Below are 20,633 nucleotides of genomic sequence, written 5' to 3' on the forward strand. Positions count from 1 at the left end.
AAATTAATGACTTTGTATGTCACAAATATGACTTAATGTCATAATTATAACTTTCCATTTCATAATTTAGATTTACCAAAGCATTATTTTTTTTTTTTCTTATGTGGCGGAAATGGGCTTCCAAAAATAGCTGTAAAAGATATTTGTTGACCTATCTACACCACTCATAATATTGAAGGTGTCTGAAATGCATTGGCAAGCAGTGCTGCAACCACTGTAGGCACTGAAGGGGACACTTCACACCAAATATTCTGATGGCTTGTTGACCAATATGTTTTTATCCTTACAGTATGTTTTCCTTTAACGAAGGATACAGTTACAACCTTGTTTGGAAGTAAACACTATTTTTACAATCTTGTTTAAGCTATGAAAATCTTCGACTATAAAGATAAAAAGATAAAGATTTCAGTGAGCAATCTGCATGTCACGTGTACACGAGCGCTCTGTGTATTACGGTAGACAGAGCTGCGCTGATATTGTGTATGTGTGACATTACGGTAAATTTATAGATCCGTCGGAGTCTTGGTTGTTTGCAAACCCAAAGAGCACTGCAATGTAAATGTATCCAGAGAATAATCGGACAGCATACCGAAAATAGCGCAGCAGAAACGCAGAAGACCTCAGAAAGCTTCTTTCAACTAAACTGGTAAGAAATATATTATTTTTTGTGGATTTTTATTACAGGTTAAATATCTTTGTGCGGACGCTACACCTATCCATCTCACATAGTTATACACAGGAGTACTGGCTATTCTCATTTGATTTATAACCGACCAAACCTATTAGAGAAACGCACGCGGTGTCGCGGGAATGACAAAAAGTGTGTTTTCTTGCAGTAGGAAGTCAATTTTAATTCACTCTTGAACAGACCACGCTCAACACCGCTCAACATGTGGTGTATAAAGTAAAATAGAGTATACAAACAGCTTGGAGTAGTACTGAAGGTATGCGCGCGCGCTCGAGCACGCGACAACTTACTACTCCACAACACAAAACTGACTCTGGTTTGACAGTTATGAACGTTTACTTAAGAAGCACTTCCTTTAAAACGTAAGATTGGATTGAAAAGACTTGTGTTGTGTAATATCCCACTTTCTGAGTTGCTTGAATCACATTTCTGTCTTTAAAAATGGTCACCAACCGGCGCGGCTCTGGACGTTGGTGAGACGATCCGGATTCCCTCACATTCTGTAATGCGCACAGGATTGTTATTATTCTGTTATTTGTCTTTAGGTTCGGTCATTCCGGTGAATGAGCCTCTTTTTCATGTTGAAAAAGTGATTTTAAAGTAGATGTTAAGGATTTGAGGACATTCCTGCCATCTCAAACTAAAAGGAAACAGCCTGTATAGGCTATATGTTGGGACAAAAATACTATAGTGTTTTTGAACCATACTATAGTAAAGTACTTGAATTAATTTGTTGTGGTAACTCTATAGTTGCTGCTGTGGTAATATAACAACTATAGTAATATAAACAAATTACTTTACCCAAAACTGTACTAAGTTTTATACAACTATTGGGTATATTACTACAATTCACTACAGTTTACTGTAGTAAAAACTAAAGTATACTACAGTATTTATTACAGTTTATCAGTTCTCTATAGTTAATACTACAGTATGCTGTAGAATTCATTAACAAAGTGTTGTAAATACTATAATATATACAGTATACTACAATTTCTATAGTATGGCACAAAAACACTTGTATTTACTATAAATTACGATAGTATTTTTTCATGTGTGCCTTTCTACAAATAATCAGTTTTTAATATTAAGTTTCCTTTAATAAAGGAACAGTATTGAAAACACGGGTCAAAAAGACATCCTCATTATACTGTTATTTTTTAATATGTGAAGAAAAATGCCTGTAATAACACACAAATATGGTTTAGAGTTCTATACTTTCTGTCACTTTCAGTTGTACTCAAAATTATTTTTTAACCGCATGTGCATACTTTAATGCTTGTTTATCTGTTGGTGATTACTGGGCAAAGTCTAGATATGTTTTTAAAAGTTAAATGAAAGTCTGCAGCACTGCACTGTTTACTCTCAGAAATGTTTTTTTCTTTGCACAGACAGAGATTTTGAGCAAAGCAGGGGCTGAATTTTTAAACTGTAATAATATTAAAAAAAGCCATACTGAATGCCATTTCTATGCAAGAAGCTTTTGAAAAAGACCCACGGTTGTGTCAAGAAAAGTCCATTTTCTCCTCTCAGACTACCAGCATTTGAGCTTTGTTGGGGTTTCAAGTATTTACTATCAGTGGTCTTGTTGCATATAATCGTGTTCTTGGCATTGTAAATGCTTTCTTGGAAGTCTCCAGCTCTCAGCTCCCTGTCTGATGTGTTACTTGCTCTGCTTAAGGTCAGAGAGTAATTGTTGCTTACAGTCTTAGTAAAACGCCATGGACAAGGACAGTTGCAAGGAAATGTTTTTGTAATGTCTGGCTGTTTTATGTCCTTGTTTCCTGTCATGTTTACACCTTTTTTCACCATTTGTTTCTGTGTGGTTTGTCACATAACAGCTCAACTCAAATAACCATCATGGTCTCATTGGCTGAGGTGATTCCTCAAGCTGATGATTTATGAGAAAATCCTCGTTGCAGAGATCCTTTTTGAGCTTCTGGCGTTTTTGATCATCAAAGCATAATGCAGCGGTTGTAGTCATTCCTGATCTTCATTCTGGAGACAGGTGTGGGTGGTGAATGTGTGGGAATTTATTTCTCAAAGGAGGAGGGAACGGTATCCCGTTCTTCCCGATTCTGTTACCATGGTAACATAGGGATGCAGGGGCTATGAATTTTATATAAAGTGCGGATACTGACCATTTGCTTTGTTTGAAATAGGGGGCTTGAAAGGGCATGATAATCTAAATCTAAATCATATGTACACAGGACCAGAATCGCCTTCAGATGTCTCATGAGAACAGAATTCATAGTTATGCCCGTCTCTGTGGTTGAAATATGGAAGAAAACACCTTTTTTTTGTTTGCAAACTTCAGTCTAAGATTGATTATGGTGAGCTGCATGAAATATCTTCTTAATAGATGACATTTCTGGGTGGCAATGCTATGAAGTGACCTGTAAAAAGTGTCATTATCCCTTAGGCTATTGCAGCTTTTATCCTTACTTTCATTCGATGAGGCTGGGAAGTGCTCTTCAAGTCAATATGATCATTATGTTTTACTAATCATATCGATAGTGATGATGATAATGATTTAATGTCACTGCAGAGAGGCAAACCACTCTGTTGCTAGTCCTCGAGAGCGCAGCACTCTGGGAAAGACAAGCAGATGGTGACCTGCTTTCTGTCCTGTCTTATTCTATCACTGGGTTGATTAATCAAGCACTGTCCTGTGAAACTGTGACGGCACCATATTTTCAGATACTTGGACCAATGAATCTTCAATTGCTGTATGATCCTGTGGTGTTGGAGAGTTTGGTAGAAATTGCTGCAGTGAAAAGGATGATTTATTATTGCTGACAGGGATGCACAATATATCGGCCACCATCTCTGTATCGGCCGATTATATGTTCATTTTTAATATTATCGTTATCGGCCCAATAAGAAAATTTGGCCGATATATTAAAGCCAATAAATAATGGATTATTTCCTTCAGCTGAGACACTTCAGATGCGCACTGTCCGCCATGATGGTTTTGAATTGCTTGAAATATGATTGAAATCACTTAAAAAAGGAAAGTACAGTTAAGTGCAACATGTGCAGTGCAAGTTTGTCATATAGGCTACATAATATTACAATGAGAACATTATAATTGTGTGCTTGGGACATGGCTTTTAATGGTGAGACTTTTGTTTTTGTAATCAGACTCCCAAAAATTATATAAAAAATTTGGATTCAGATTTATCGGCTTTCAAATATAAAGAATTATCGGTTATCGGTATCGGCCGAAATTTTCCTATCGGTTCATCCCTAATTGCTGATGTTAATAGTAGTGTTTGTAGCATTTTTGTTGTTGTTTCTATATTAAAATTTAGGCTACCTGTTATCAAAGTGCTTTTCATAGGACTGCGGTGTTTCTAAAGAGAACAAACACTTGAGTTGGATGTCTGAGTTACATCCTAACACTTTGTAGGCAAATCGCAAAAACAAAACAAAAATAACGGCTTTATTCAAAAATTCCGTCTCCTCCCTGTCATTGTCATACACTGTTTACGTTCACCACTTCCAGGTTCTACATCAGAACGGCAGCTCGTTATTGGCCGGCTCCTGCATCAGCATCACACGCATGCGTCGTGCTGCTCACGTGTGCAGCGTCGCCAATACCGAGTCTGCGTTCGGACGTAGAACCTGGAAGTGCTGAACGTAAACAGCGTAGGAGAATGACAGGGAGGAGATGGAATTGTTGAATAAAGTCGTTATTTTTGTTTTGTTTTTGCACACAAAAAGTATTCTCGTCACTTCATAACATTAAGGTTGAACCACTGTGGTCATGTGGACTATTTTAACGATGTCTTTACTACCTTTCTGGGCCTTGAAATGTGCAATGATGTTGTTGCCTATGTGTGGTTCAGAAACCTCTTGGATTTCATGAAAAATATCTTAATTTGTGTTCCGAAGATGAGGTCTTATGGGTTTGGAACGACACAAGAGTGAGTAATTAATGACAGAAATTTAATTTTTGGGTGAACTAACCTTTTAACCACAGAGCTTATTTCAGCCATTTAACCAAAAACCCATTAAAAAAACACATTGACTTTGGAACGATGGAACCGGAAGTGCTAAAAGGCTAACATGCTTCCGGGTTTTGGCCTACAAAAATGCATCGTAGTTCCACCATCTCAGTTATTGGCCAAAATTTAATGACTAATTCTTTTACATTTTTTGGTATTATCCCATATTAGCTATATATTGGTAGATATTTGAGGCTTTATTTATTTGGATATTATAATGTTGTGATGCCTAAAATATAATTTTATTCCTTGTGAGTATTATTTTAATTTTTATTCATAAAAAGTATAGTATAACATTTTTAAATCGACCATATAATGAAAATAATTATTGGCTTCAATCAATATTGGCCAGAATATTATTATCGGTACATCATTCCCTACATGCACACGGATTCCAGTCCAATATTTGGTCTTGGTGGCCATGAACTTGAAAGCTACAAATATGGTCATCTATTTTGAAAGATTGAAAGCTTGTGTCTTGTAACTGTTGTATTTCAGAAACCTCTTTCTGAAAAGAATTTTGTACGCTGACATGTACAGCACTAAAGGTGGTGACTATACTATTTATATAACATATGATTTTATATCAAGTATCTGTCAAGTGTCAAGTATTGATTGGTCCCTCAGAGTGAGGGTCTAGTTTAGCTTCTAGTTTAATTTCCTCCAACACTGTTATGTCAGCAGGGCACCGCTGTGCCACAAAATGAGCAGATGTCCTCCCCTGGATTTCTCACAGATTGGATTACTACGCCTAGGCAGCCCAGGCTCTTTAGAGACTGCATTGTTGCAAGGATGAAAACAATTCCTTTGATTTTAGCCAAGGTTTAATATGGTAAAACCGAGACGAAAAGAATGTTTTACACATTTTTGGGCTAAATATTTCTAAATTGGTGAATAAGTTTCTGTCAAAAACATCTTAGCTCCTGAAGCTCATGCTTGGCCTTATCAGGTTACAGAGGGTGCAGTTTGGGATTTAATTTGTTGCACGGTTTGATGTGAGTCGTTCTGACTTGTATTATGTCTAGTGTCTACACAACCTGCTTTTGTTTGGCATGACTCAGGCAAGCGGACTTCTGTGTAGAGTTCAAAACAACTTAAGCTCTGTCAGAAGCATCTGTCAGTTGCTGCAGGAAATGATTTCAACTTCGACAGAGAGTAAAAGTATATATGGTGAATATCCAATGCCGCAAAGGTATAGAGCTTAAGTTGAATTAACCTTTCTTTAGATACACCAGTAGTCCTAGGGCTAGGGCTTAGTTTGAGATGGTTAGTTTGATTTATCACCATAAGGTGTAATTAACTGGATTGAAATTTTCAACCCTTATGTGTCCCCCTCTGATAAATCAGCACACTCTTTTGCCCGGTTTCACAGACCACTGTCTTCAGTCGGAAAGAAATTAAGGTTTTTGAGGAAAACATTCCAGGATTTTTCTCCATATAGTGGACTTCAGTGGGGTTCACCGGGTGGAAGGTCCAAATTGCAGTTTCAATGCAGCTTCAAAGCGCTCTACACGATCCCAGACGAGGAATAAGGGTCTTGTCTTGCGAAACAATCGGTCACTTTTTAAAAAAAAAAAAAACATTTATATACTTTTTAACTACAAATGCTCGTCTTGCGCTGCTCTGCGATGCCCCACGCGTTACGTTGAAAGGTCACGCGTGACGTAGGTGGAAGTACCGCAGTTGTTTTACCTTTTTTTTTTTTTTTTTTGTAAAGGCCGTTTGGCTTAATCTTTGCATGTTCACTTTGTAGACACTGGATTGGTACTTCCGCCTACGTCATGTGTGACCTTTGTAACGTGATTACGTCATGCGTGCGAATCGCAGAGCTAGTGCAAGACGAGCATTTTTGGTTAAAAGGTATATAAATTGTTTTTTTTTTTTTTTTAGAAAATGACCAATCATTTCGCTAGATAAAATCCTTATTCCACGGCTGGGATCATGTAGAGACCTTTGAAGCTGCATTGAAACCCCTTCAACCCGTTGAACCTCACTGAAGTCCACTATATGGAGAAAAATCCTGGAATGTTTTTTTTGACTGAAGAAAGAAAGGCATGAACATCTTGGATGACACGGGGGTGAGTAAATGTTCATTCAGAGGTGAACTAATTCTTTAAATATCCTAATTTAACTAAGGCCTAGTCCTGGCTTAGTCTAAGCCCTGTCTGTGAATCCAGGCCTTTGATCTCTAAGTTAATCAAGGCCTGCACTTTCAAGGCTCTTTGACTGCTCTCTATTGTTCTATTTTGCAGACTGTACGAAATGGAAACAGGTAAGGTTACTGACTGTGTTTATGCAACACATTGCAGCACATGACCGTCTTAAATTAGAAAGGGTAGATCTTTTCCATACTGTTAGAGATGGTCATGCTGTCTTAACTACGTTCTTCTCATTATTAGCTCTAGCTCAGCTATGTTTTATTGTCATTACTGGTGAGAAAGAGCATGCTCTTTTCTAACACTACCCAGTGGACCTTTCTCACTTGTGCGAGACAAACAGCAACCAATAAGCAAAGCACTACAGGGCTCGGGGACATACTGATATAATTTCTAGGAGTGATTTTTCTCATGAAATTGGGTTATGCTATTAAAATGCTGTATTGCCACATGAGTATCCAAAAGTCTGTTTAGCTGGTGTCTGTGTTCAGTTCTCTGCAATCTTTTCAAGGGCTCAGCATGCAGTTTTGTTCCTCTGTGATGTATTTGGTGATGCAGGTTGACACAGATTAAGCAGATTTTGTGTCTCTTAAAGGGTTAGTTCACCCAAAAATGAAATATCTGTCATTAATTACTCACCCTCATGTCGTTCCAAACCCGTAAGACCTTCGTTCATCTTCAGAACACAAATTAAGATATTTTGATGAAATCCGAGAGCGCTCTGACTCGTCCATAGACCGCAATTTAACCACCACTTTCAAGGTTTAGAAAGGTAAGAAAGACATTATTAAAATAGTCAATATGACTTCAGTGGTTAATGTTAGGAAATGTTGTGAAACACAGAAGCGCTGAACTGCGTTCACTGCGTCAACTGCGTACGAGTTGAATAAAGTCGTTATTTTTGTTTTGTTTTTGCGCACAAAAAGTATTCTCGTCGCTTCATTACATTAAGGTTGAACCACAGTAGTCACATTGACTATTTTAACAATGTCTTTACTACTTTTCTGGACCTTGAATGATGGCAATAATTATGTTACTTTCTATGGTGGATAAAAAAAAAACCTCTTGGATTTCTTCATTAATATCTTAATTTGTGTTCCGAAGATGAACGAAGGTCTTACAGGTTTGGAACGACATAAGGGTGAGTAATTAATGACAGAATTTACATTTTTGGGTGAACTAACCCTTTAATCTTAATCAAAAGTTTGAAATTGAAGTATTTATTAAAAATAATAAACAACACATTCTTTTATGTGACCCAGGACCACAAAACCAGTCTTAAGGGTCAATTTTTGGAAATTAAGATTTATACATCGTCTGAAAGCTGAATAAATAAGCTTTCCATTGATGTATGGTTTGTCCGAATATTTGGCCAAGATACAACTATTAGAAAATCTGGAATCTGATGGTGCAAAAAAATCAAAATATTGAGAAAATCACCTTTAAAGTTGTCCAAATGAAGTCCTTAGCAATGCATATCCACTCACAAAAATAATTTTTTGATATATTTACAGTATGAAATTTACAAAATATCTTCATGGAACATGATCTTTACTTAATATCCTAATGATTTTTGGCATAAAAGAAAAATCGACAATTTTGACCCATACAATGTATTGTTGGCTATTGCTACAAATATACCCATGCGACTTGTGACTAGTTTTGTGGTCCAGGGTCACAGATGTCTCTGAAAGACAACAGTGCTGAGTTGAACAGACCTGAAACAGCCTTTCGTGACTTTCGAATTCTCCAGTGTAATGCAGAATACAGTGCAGTTTATTCTCATTAATTATGCGGACCGAGCCTCTTAATAATGAACTGAGTCACTCTGAGACCCTCACTGTTATTACGAGGCGCACGCGCTTCAAAACATGCAGCGCATATTTATATAATTAAATCACGGCTTTTGCGATTCAAAAATCACACTTAGCAATATCGCAATTTCTATTTAATGTTGGTGTATCATGCAGCCCTAGACTAAACTGTTTGTGTGTGTGTGACTTTGTGCGACCCACCTTTTCCCACTCTGCGACCCACAGTTTGAAAAGCCATGGTCTAGACCAAATCAGGGCAAAAATCTGAGCAAAAGTCGTGTAGTGTCTTCCAGCCTTTAGGTGTATCAGAAGTGTTTACTGTTCTTTCTTCTGTGGAATGTTGTTGTAGTAATTCCACTTCAATTGAAATGGCTACAGCAGTTCTTTAATCCATGCATGGAGTGGAAACATAGTTATTTTACTCCTTAAGATTAGTAACCAGAGCAGCAGTCAAACAATAACATTCCTTTGCTTGATAAAATATATTTTTACCTCTGTGTTCTACTGGATTGTTGAGCCTAGTTCATTACATTACTTTTAAATTGTAATAATATCTCATAATATTACTGTCTTGTTGATCAAATAATTGCAGCATCGGTGAGCGTAAGAGACTTCTTTCAAAAACATTATTAAAAAAAAAACCGACTCCAAACTTTTGAACGGTATTGTACTTTTTAGATGCACATTCCTGGTCTTATTGTGACTGATTCAGTGGTATATTTTAAAGGGGTCCTTGATTATGGTTTCACTTTTTTAACTTTAGTTAGTGTGCACAAAAGATTAACATGACGGCACATGCTAGTCGATGAGTTGAATCAACTCCACAGCAACTACATAAATTTATCCACTAACCATTCAGAAACGTCCAGTTTCATTCTAAAAGTTGTAACTTCTTCCTGAGTCTCTCCATCAGTGTCCGACTCCGGTTTGAGCAATGTAAGGCTGAACACCGTTACTGACAATCCTCATTTTGGCTGCGTGAGACTCTCCAGCTTTGTTGTTGTTGAGCAACCGAAGTGTGAGCTGTTAAAGCTCCGCCCTCTTCTGGAAAAGGGGCCGGGAGCAGCAGCTCATTTGCATTTAAAGGGACACACACAAAAACTGCGTGTTTTTGCTTACACCAAAATGGGGGTAAATTTGACAAGCTATAATAAATGATCTGTGGGGTATTTTGAGCTGAAACTTCACAGACACATCCCGGGGACACCAGAGACGTACATCTTGTAAAAGGAGCATTATAGATCTCCTTTAATACAAACAATTTAATAAAAATGTAACTTGCTTTTCCTCTGAAATAACTTTCCTTTTCTGCTGAAGTCACTTACACAGACTATAATGTTAACTAATAGTTATTTTGGCAAACGTGCATTTGGCCTGGCACAATCATGTTGTTTATTGGCCAGATTTCACAATCCAAGCAATTCCCAGTGGATATTGTATTGGATTGACTTTAAGGAGAACCAGTCGTGCAGCCCACACAGAATCTGTGCTGATAAAGAGAGAAGATTGCTTCCAAAATCAGTGAAATAATTGTAAATATAGTAAAGTTTCTGCAAAATGCAGTTACAATAACATAAACATAAAAAGTTCTGAGGAAATGTTCAAAGCTGTGGGCACTGATTCCATGCGGGAAACGAATCAGACCAATTTTTTCTTGTTAAAGCGAGCAGGAGTGGCTGTGGTGGGAAGCTTATCTGGCCTTTTGAGCATGACTGAAGTATATTCTGTTAAATTTATCATAACTTATGATGGTGGTATACAGGTTTGGTATATGCCCTGCTCATAAATGGTGGCGTTTACAGTCAGAACCTTATAAAAGAACCATTAATGGTGGCTTGCAAGCCTTGGGCAAAACTGACAGTGTTTCAAACAGAAGCACTGTTTTGACGCAACTAAGGCTTTGTAGCAGCAATGAATGTATGTTCATAGTAGAACATTGTGTGGTGTGTGTGCCGGTGTCATGTTTCATTGGCAGTGTGAACACAGATCTCTTTCACATTTGTTTCAGTGGTCTATGGCCGTAATTCATCTTGTTGCATGGCAGTGTTTGAGGGTGTGGTGATGGAAGAGAGACAGAGAAGTACAGTAAATCTCCAAAATTAGCTGGTCTCCTAGTCCATGTTTCATCTTTCACATCTGTTCCCTCCAGCGCTCTCACTTGAATCCCTCTATTTATGAGCTTCTAGATAATTGGGATTGAAGATGGATAGAGAATGGGATTTTAGCACACCTGTTGGTGTGCAGTGAAGTTTACTGCATAGACATCTCACACTGAGTTCAGACTATTTTTTTGCCTTTAAAGCAAGTTTTGAAATGAACAACACTTTGGAGGAATGATGAGATGAAGACCATGAAGTATGATTGACCAAGTTATTGCTACTACTAATAATCAAAATTACAATAATAATGCTTTTACTTTCATATATTTCTATGAGTGCTTTAGAAAGCATAAACATAACTGCAATACTTTGATTCTATTATATTCAATTGTAATATCAGTGACATTGTTTTCATTCGCATTTATTAAAAACAGTTTACTCGTGTCTAGTTAATATGATATATAATAAATTCACTGTGTTCTGTGTGACTTCTGCTGCAAACTTGTTTCAAAGGATTACATAATGTTAAACAAGACTACACTTTAAACCTTAAAATGTATAGCATTTTTGTAATCATTTAACCATTATTTATCATGTAATATTTATTTTGTTTGCCGTGGGATTCAAAAGGCATTTTCTCAGTGTAGTCCTATGCTGTGACTGACAGTAGAAACATAAAATATATCAAAAATGCAACATAAATTCACAAAAGTAATCAATTTTATTAGTGCGCTGTAATCCAAATCTTTAAAATCCATACGATTGTGAGAAACAGACCCAAATTCAAGCCTTTATTCAGTGATCATATTTTCCATTCTCAGCAGCGACCGTAAACGTCAAATCCTGCTCTCGCTATAAATTCAAAAATTGCCGCCTCAAAGCTTTACAACACGTTTTATGGCAGTTCAGTTCACATTTATTTCTATAGCACTTTTCACAAAACATGTAATTTCAAAACAGCTTTACAGAAAATGCATGTTTTGTACATTACAATTTAGAGTAATCTGCAATACCAAAGTAATACCTCAGTCTTATCTGAATTTAATAAAAGAAAATTACTGGTCATCCAGTTTTTTATCTTTAACACACTCTGTCAACTTGGATAATTTAGAGATTTCATCTGGACGTGATGAAATGTATAACTGAGTACAGCACAGCACAACTGCTTTTAACATTGACAATAATAAGAAATGTCTGCTGAGCACCAAATCAACATATTAGTAAGATTTCTTTAGAATCATGTGACACTGAAGACTGGAATAATGGCTGCTGAAAATTCAGCATTGCCATCACAGAAATAAATTACACTTTAATTTGTAATAATATTTAACAATATTATAGGGATGCACCAATATGATTTTTTGGGGCCGATACCGATTTTAACAAACAATTATTGGCCGAAACCGATATTTGTCACTTCCTCTCTTATGTGAAATTTTGTCATCAAAATAGATAGTATTTTGATCATGTTTTAAATAAGCAAAGTTCAAAAACACCTGCATTAAAATATACTAGCAGGTTTATTACTGCATCATCAAATAATTTTTAATGAACATTGATTGGATCCATTTGACATTCAGCAGGCCTACATAAAGACAACAGAACAAAGATACATATGAAACAGTGCTTTTTAGGTATGTTTAATAGTTTTGAGGTAAAGAAATAAAGTAAACAAATGTAAAATAACACTGCATATTCTTCACTGTATAAATTATATACATATTAATCCTTCTTTATTGTAACAGACTTCTAACATCTTCTAATTTGTTTTTGTATACATTTTAATATTTTTTGTAAGTTTAAATATGTATGAGATCTCCTTTACTAAGGCGGGACTCTTATTTTGACGGGTTTTCTCGTCTACGGAATGACAAGGAGTGCACGCAGTTCTTCAGAGATATTTTGCAGATTTAAAGTTTGTCAGTTTATTAAGCACCCCCAAAAAGGTATAAGATCTGTATGAGTTTGTTTACTGTTAGTTGTAAAGTGGATGATAATGCAATGGAGAGAGAGAGAGTTTAATGCGCACTTCTTGTGGTCTGTATTGTTTAGCTTTTGTGGTGATTTTTTTTTTTTTGGAGTGAAAATGGACGCAAATAGGCTTAATAAAACATCAGTTTTAGTCATCATTCGGATGGGGTCCGCTACACTTACGAAAGTTACGGAAGTTATTTAGTCAAGAATAGTGTGATTTGATTAGGATTAAAAGCGCAGACAGCAGCGCTAGGATTACGCAATAGTCATTATAAAGCTCAGCGCCTTCATGCAGTTGATTAAAAAACCATATTTGGTTTGTTATATCGGCCTTTTTCCTCCTACAGCCGATATGCCGATGGTTTTAAATTGAGCAAAAATCGGCCGATAAATATCGGCGGCCGGTGCATTCCTACAATATTACTATTTTCACTGTATTTTTGAACAAATAAATACAGCCTTGGTGAGCATAAGAGACCTTTAAATAACAAAAAAAAAAGTACTGATCCCAGAGTTTTGAATGGTAGCGTATAGAGGTCGACCGATTCATCGGCCGGACGATATATCGGGCCGATTTTTGGCATTTTTTAATTAATCGGCATCGGCCGATTGTGCTGCAAATTAGGCCAAATAATAGGCAGGCGCGATTGCCATTCCACCGGCATAAAGGACCAGTTATACTTCATTTTCCGCATTCCGCTGCATCTCGCGCACAGTTGAGCACGCGAGCCTTTCAAAGTATACCCCTTTGGCCGTGAGCACGGAAAAAGGGATTTAGTGGACTGCTGTTTTGAAGCTCTCAAGTCACTCACACATACCCTGTTGTGCACGCGGACGGGGTGTGTGAGCCTTTAACCAGCTGTAGTTTAGGCTACAGGTAGGCGCGGGTGCCAAAACCTGGTAACGAGCCCAGCGGCTAAATTATTATACAAGCCTGCATTGTATAGATAAACTCTGACGTTATCAATTCTGTTTCTGTACGTTACTGGAGAATTTCTCTCCCTCTGAGGCTGCGTGTGAGACGGAGCAACTCACACTCTGCAGCCGTGCCTTGTTGACACACAGCTTCAACTAACGATGGCAGGGGAAAACAGACCGTTTTGAAAGAGTAATTACGTTGTAGCCTACTAGAATTGATGCCGACCATGTTTATCACAAGTGCAACAAGTCATTTTGCATGTGAAAGTAGAAACGTGCAATTCAGACGAAACTTCTGGCTAAAACGTGCATATTAACTTTCCTCATTAAATGTGTCTGTGTGTCTGACACATAGCCTCCACGACGTCATCGCTCGTGGCCAGTGCACTCGATGCAGTTATGAGCAGCAGGCTGTGCAAAATGGGTGAACTCTTATTTTTGTTATCACTTAGATTATGGCTATTTGACTTACAGTATAGAAGCATGCTTCAGAATAGTTTTGAGCAGGTGCTTAAAAAGTTGAGCCATGTATTACTATGAATTAGGCTACTACTAAGTTAATTTGACAGTCTAGATTACCTGTTTTGTGTATTTAATATTTAACGTATAAATTATTTTTAGTGCACTGATTGGAGAGGCTTGTGTTGTTCAGTAAATGTTTAATTTAAGCAATTTTCTGTATAACTTCTTATTACTTAACTGTTGGATTTTATGAGATGAAGGGGGAAAAATAGAAAATTGGCCAAACATATCAGCCAAAAAAATCGGCATCATATATCGGCCATCGGCTGCCCTGATTTCTAAATATTGGCGTCGGCATCGGCATCTAGTACCTGCAGGTCATTGTCAGAGGGGATGTTCAGTGTGTCACAGTTTCCTGTTTCATCCCCCACAAGCAGTGAGGAATGTAGGCTATGCAGCTAGTTTCCTGCTCCTGCACACATTAAACATACTGCCATGACGTAATACAGTGGCCTTAATTCACTCTGTTTACAGTCTGTTATTTTAAGTTTGCTTGCAGAGAAGCCTTGAATGGGTGGAGGGAGTTTTCTGTTCTTTGTTTATTTTTTGTTATTTCATCTATTTTAATTCAAGGCCAAACATGATATGCTGGTTATCTCAGTCGTTTGAACATGACAAGAATTTATCAAAAATGTATAAAGCAGACTACGTGCAATGTGAGTCTAAAGTGCTATGCAAAGATGAAATTTCTGTCATTTACTCACCCTCACATTTTCCAAACTCATTTGCTGTTATTGTTTATGTGGAACACAAAAGGAGAATTGTTATTCAGCTCATGCCATATAAAAGTTTATAGTAAAAAAAAGTATATATTCCCACTATATTCTTTTGAATCCATATGATAGACTGAAATTCACTGAAAAGATGCATAATGATTCTTAAAAAAATTTGTAATTTTGTTTTCCATTAACAAAAATAACAGCACCATATGGGTTTGGAGAGACGTGATGATGAGTAAATAATAACAGACTTTAATTTTGGGGTGAACTAATCTCTGGAAAGTTATGTGGTTATTGGGCTTTTTTTCCAGTATTTTTATTGCTAAACGATTCTTTTTTTCTCTGATTAAGTTTGTTGACATGATTCAAAAAGATTACATTTAATTTTAAACCTCTAGTGTGCTGTTATTTGAAGTCACAATGAAATCAAAATGGAGTATTTATCAATGATTTATTTGTGAACATCATAATTCAAGTGTCCTCATAATCTTTGACGACCTTTCTGCAATCTTTCTATAATCCAATCAATTCCCATCCTACATTTTTTTTTTTTTTTCTTGTTCAATAAGTCGTTTCTCTCGGATACACATTGCAATATTAAAGAAAAGTCAGTCACAATTCCTGGATCATGCTGACTTTAAAAAATAAATCGATTCCTCATCCCATAATGTGATTTTGAAAATGGTAATGGCTACAAATAAAAACAAGCCATTACAAGATTGAATGATTTTCATGGGGGCAGATGCAATATTATATGACTTGCTGCTCAATTGACCTTTTAGGCCATTTTTTTTGTTATTCCTTGTCCTGTTTGGCACCTTATTCCTCAGTGAAACATATCCAAATAATTTTGAGAGAAATTAAGCCAAATATATGTTAATGAATGCAAATGTATGCCAACAACCTGGCCACCTGCTGACTGAGTGTTTGAAATCCATGATCCAGTCACATAATGCAGGTTTAAATCCTGCTGAATTACCTCTCAAAATAGACCTTTATTATGGTGAAGATGTACTCTGTCAAGAGATGAAGCAAGACTGACAGGCATGGAGAGTGATAGAGTCGAATGAGAGAAGGAACACTGGAGACAACTTCAATGTGCTGGAGTAATTGAAAATCCCATTTCTAACCTCTTAGCCGAGTTGTATTCTCACATTATGCTTTCTTGCTTAACCCTTTCGGTATATCTTCTGCTAGCAGCCTTTGGCCAAAAAGCCTAGTTGTTGAGGATGAATGGGCAGTAGAAAGCGCTCAAGCATCAGAATGTGTGATGCTGACGTTCAGCATCCCCTCGAGAAAACAGCTTTGTATGATTTTTCTGTTAAGCAAATTGGAGCTCTGTAATAGCCTCCAGGAAAGTTCATTTCCATCAATATAATTTTGTATGAAAAGAGCATACTTGTGTCAGGAGGCATTGATTTAATCTGTTCCGGTAGAAATTCTCATTCATAGATCCAGATTCAATTGAAGCCATTCTTTTTAATGTGATGTTTATTGCCTTTTCTAAAAATATAGAAAGGTACAAACAGAAACGCACAGCATGGGAGGAAGAACGCTCACTGACTGATTAACATAATCAGAATTTGGAAAAGCTCACAAATTAGATTAGCATGAAATGTACTGAAAGCGTTTGCGCTGTTTGTTCCAGTTTTGCCCTGAAAACACAATGTTATTAAGGGGATATGAATTGGAAGATGTTATTGTTAACCATTATAAAGCACCGGAAATTAAATGCTCTTATGATTGAAACTGTGTTGAACTGTTTTTAATGGCTACCAGAAAGAAGTGATAAACCTTCAGTTTCGCTGAAAGACCTACTCACATTAGTGCGTTTACACAGACACACACACACACACAGACACAGACAGACACACACACACACACACACACACACACACACACACACACACACAGACACAGACAGACACACACACACACACACAATTGTGTTCGGGTCATTTCAGGTAAATGAAATAATGAAAGATTATAAGGAAAATTGACTTCTTTGACAGGGTGCTGAGTCACGGCTGCTGTAATTTAGAGCCTTGCAAATTACAGTGTATACTCAAAAAAATGCTGGGTTAAAAACAACCCAAGTTGGGTTGAAAATGGATAAACCCAGCGATTGGGTTGTTTTAACCCAGTGAATGGGTTGTTTAATGGGTGGTTTTATTTAACTCAACTATTGTTTAAAAAATACTGTATTGCTTGCTTAAAATGAACCCAAAGTATGTTGGAAATTAATGTTTAATAAATGAACATTTCTAAATAAGTTTAATGAATAATAATTAAACAATAAACATTTATTCAATTGCTTATTAATAAATGTTCACATTTTAATTATTATTGTTGCCTCTAGTAATTATGTGTCTGATTTTTAATTTTCACCCTATTTTGGGTTAATTTTAAGCCAGTCATATAGTCATTTTTAAACAATAGTTGGGTTAAATAAAACTGCCCAGCAGGTTGGGCAAACATTTAACCCAACCGCTGGGTTTGTCCATTTTCAACCCAACTTGGGTTGTTTTTAACCCAGCATTTTTTAGAGTGTACTGTCTTTGACTATAATAGCATATTATAGTATATACAATATAAATGAATAAATAATAGTATACAGTATATTGTTTTGAGGATATATATCACCAGATAATATGCACAAACCTCTGGTTTAATAGTCATTTTGATGGATCTTCAACACATACAGGATTTCCTGTTTAGTTTTTTTTATTATTATTATTATTATTATGTGTATACACCAAACAAATCCTTGGTGGCGATTCTTCAGACAACTGTGAAAAACACTTGTTTTCACCTCTTGCCAAGTGACATTATGTGTGTGTGTGAGATAAAGTGTGAGTGAGGAAGAAGGGGAATGAGAGAGCAATAGAGACTGAAGTGTTATTCTTTGGTTGCTTATATTGAACAACAAAAGAACAATAGTGTAGTACTTAGGACAAGGCTGAAATGATAATATTGTCAAGGGAAATATTGTTTTCAAACTTTAGAATAGTTTCAGTGTACTTGAGTCACACTGTGTCCCAATCCTAAATATTATGCAAGATCAGAAATAGAAAGTCAAGAGTCATTAAAAGTAGTATACCAAAGATGGCCAGATGGTATACTGATTTACAAAGTGTGCATCCATTTAAGACCTTTTCTGGTAATCATGGATGACTGGTGGAAAACAAAACAAAACATGTATATTTATCAAATAGAAACACTGGACATTGTGTTCTATGGTGTCAATACTCATTTCTACACTCTAAAAAAATGCTGGGTTGTTTCAACCCATGTTTGGGTCAAATATGGACAAACCCAACTGTTGGCTTTAAAATTTAATTTAAAAACTTAAACCAATGGTTGGGTTTGTCCATATTTCACCCAAACTCTTTGAAATTGCATACTATCATAGTATGCTTGTGCTAAATTTGATAGAAGTCCACACTCTAAAAGAAATTTGGGTTAAAAACAACCCAAGTTGGGTTAAATATGGACAAACCCAGCGGTTGGGTTAAATGTTTGACCCAACCTGCTAGGCAGTTTTATTTAACTCAACTATTGTTTAATAATTACTATATGGCTGGCTTAAAATGTACCCAAAATAGGTTGGAAATTAAAAATCAGACACATAATTACTAGAGGCAACAGTAATAATCAAAAGGTGAACATTTATTAATAAGCAATTTAATAAATGTTTATAATTTAATCATTATGAAACTTATTAACAAATGTTCATTTCCAACCTATTTAGGGTGTGTTTTAAGCGAGCAGTATAGTAATTTTTAAACAATAGTCGAGTTTAATAAAACTACCCAGCAGGTTGGGCAAACATTTAACCCTAACCGCTTGGGTTTGTCCATATTTAACCCAACTTGGGTTATTTTTAACCCATCGTTCATCACCATTCGAATTGGCTTTTAAAAATCAGCAGCAGGTTGTAGATTGTGTGATTACGACAAAACCATTTTGCCATTTGAATCATTTATAGTTGAATCTATTGCACTTTTGTACTGTATGCTATTAGAACATTAGTATACAATTATGTGCTTGGTAGACAGAAATCGTGCATGTGGAAGTATGCTGTACAGTAAAAATCTATCAAATAAAATACAGAACACATTCAGCTTTGCTTAGCCAAAATGTCATAAAGCCACGGAAGGTTGAAATGAATTGCTGTTTACAACCCATTTTACTTCTGTAATGACATTTCTGACTGAAACGGGATAGAGAAAAGAAGTGAAAATGTAGGGAATTGTTTGGATTGTAAAAAGTAGGCTTTATACACCAGAAAGGAGCCAGACTGAATGCCAGTTTGCTAAAACAGTCAGTCTAAATAGCTCTTTGGCTATTGTTTAACATCCATTATCCATGAAACATTAACAGATCAGGAAGCAGAAACTTGCAGTAAGGAAGTTAATGGCGTTCATTTTGATTTCATGTTGACTGTCTGAATTAATTAGGAAATGATATTTGTTGACACCTTAACCCAGCTCTAACCTAAACCTCAGTAATGATCATCTTTCTAAACTGGCTATTGGTGCTGGCAGAATGGTGAAGGGTTTTTGATCAGTTGCTTCTGACGCTTGTCTTCAAGCATCTCTAAACTTCTCTGTGGAGCTCCACCCACCACACCAATTCAAAAGCATGACAGATCAAGCTGTAGGGCCGTGTAACACTGCTAAAAAGTTGCTTCACTTTAAAAAAAGCAAGCAGGATTTAGCAGTGAGGACAGGTCAAAATATATCAAGATGTCTGTTGATGATACGCTTGCAGTCAGCGCTTTCAGTGCTGGAGTATAATGCAATGTCATATGTCAAGAGTGCTTCTCAGTTTGGCAATGTGATTGCAAAAGTTAAGCCCCCGCAACATGGGAAACTGGAAATTCAGGCTTTTTCGTTGTGTATACAATGCAGTGCTCTGTGAAAGAAAACAATAAACCTTGTATCTTGCGCATTTTCAATTCTTTGACGTTTTGTCACTGGGAACATTGATGGAACTGCAAAGGTACCTACAAATAAACGCTGTCGTGTTTGTGCCACTCTGTGGGGGCTAAACAGATAATGGTGTGTCTGTCAATATTCCAGGATTAGAACCTGAGTCCAAATAGCCTGAAACTGTTGCTACAGGAGACCAAATGTCATTGGTGGAGACTCATGCTGATGGAAATTGCACAATTATCGATGGTTCAGTTGAGGACCTTAAAAACCTGCCCACTCAAGAGGAACATTTTGTCTTGCATGCTTTTCTTGCAAGATTTGCACAGTTTTATTAATTTTTTTTAGGTTTGAGATAGCCAAAGAGTAGCCTAAATACTCAATGGAGAAATCAAAGGTTTCAGACACTTAACTGCTGTACTTTGTGAGTCTGTTGCTATTTTAAGCCATCTAGTCTTCTTGCTTCATTAATTTCACAAGCCATAAAAGACAGATTTCAGCAGAGGTGAGCTTGTGTTTTCGAATCACAACTACTTCAGAGTGTAAAAGGTCTAACCCAGCTCAAAAGTAACTATCAGTGACGTAAGTGTACGCTGATTCGTCGAATGCAAAAAAAAAAAAAGGGACAAACATGGAAAACAGTGATAGATGGACCTCTCAACCTTATGCTAAGAAGAAAATCCAGCATGACTTTGAGCGGACCAAGCAAAACATAATTATGTATTTCTGCTTAGCTAGCGACATTAGGCATCAACCACACGGCAAAAGGTAATACTTTTTCATATACTGTCTACTTTCT

At 36.6% G+C, this 20,633-nt stretch overlaps 1 protein-coding gene across 2 annotated transcripts in view; it reads left to right on the forward strand.

The window, feature by feature from the left end:
- Nucleotides 1-478: 478 nt before the first annotated feature.
- tp53i11b (tumor protein p53 inducible protein 11b) overlaps nt 479-20,633 on the forward strand; it is a 70,550-nt gene continuing 50,395 nt past the window's right edge. For both annotated transcript variants that reach the window (XM_051869948.1, XM_051869949.1), the window contains exon 1: nt 479-646. The gene's annotated coding sequence lies outside the window, so the exon portion shown is untranslated. The remainder of the gene's footprint in view (nt 647-20,633) is intronic.

Source organism: Ctenopharyngodon idella, chromosome 18, assembly GCF_019924925.1.
Source record: "Ctenopharyngodon idella isolate HZGC_01 chromosome 18, HZGC01, whole genome shotgun sequence".
NCBI lineage: Eukaryota > Metazoa > Chordata > Actinopteri > Cypriniformes > Xenocyprididae > Ctenopharyngodon > Ctenopharyngodon idella.